A 395-nucleotide genomic window follows, 5' to 3' on the forward strand; every position below is an offset into this window, starting at 1 on the left:
TGATCTGGAATCTGGGGCCTTTCAAATTGTATGCCTCAGCCACAGCAGGGCGCCAGACCAAATCTTCACTTTAGCCATAAACACACCCACAGCATTGGGAACAGCCATGAAAACCACCGTCATACAGACATCACAAGACTCTCCCTAATACACCCCACCCCTAGAGGCTGAAGCCCCCTGCAGTTGACAAGAACTGCTCCCAGGAGGGAAGACACAGACCAATCAGATTTAGGACCTGGCAAGCCCTGCACAATTGGACTGCCATGGTTTTTATCTGCAAAACACTGAACTCAACCTAAATATCCACTAAAAATGGTTTGACAAATAAGGTATAGGATAGCCACACAACGAAATACCATGCAGCCACCAAAATGAATGAGGTTGATTTATTTATA

At 45.8% G+C, this 395-nt stretch overlaps 1 protein-coding gene across 1 annotated transcript in view; it reads right to left on the reverse strand.

Moving 5' to 3' along the window:
* ABCF2 (ATP binding cassette subfamily F member 2) overlaps positions 1-395 on the reverse strand; it is an 18,084-nt gene that overhangs the window by 5,245 nt on the left and 12,444 nt on the right. The gene's annotated exons all lie outside the window — the stretch shown is intronic.

The sequence above is a fragment of the Myotis davidii genome, unplaced genomic scaffold (assembly GCF_000327345.1).
Source record: "Myotis davidii unplaced genomic scaffold, ASM32734v1 scaffold762, whole genome shotgun sequence".
Lineage (NCBI taxonomy): Eukaryota > Metazoa > Chordata > Mammalia > Chiroptera > Vespertilionidae > Myotis > Myotis davidii.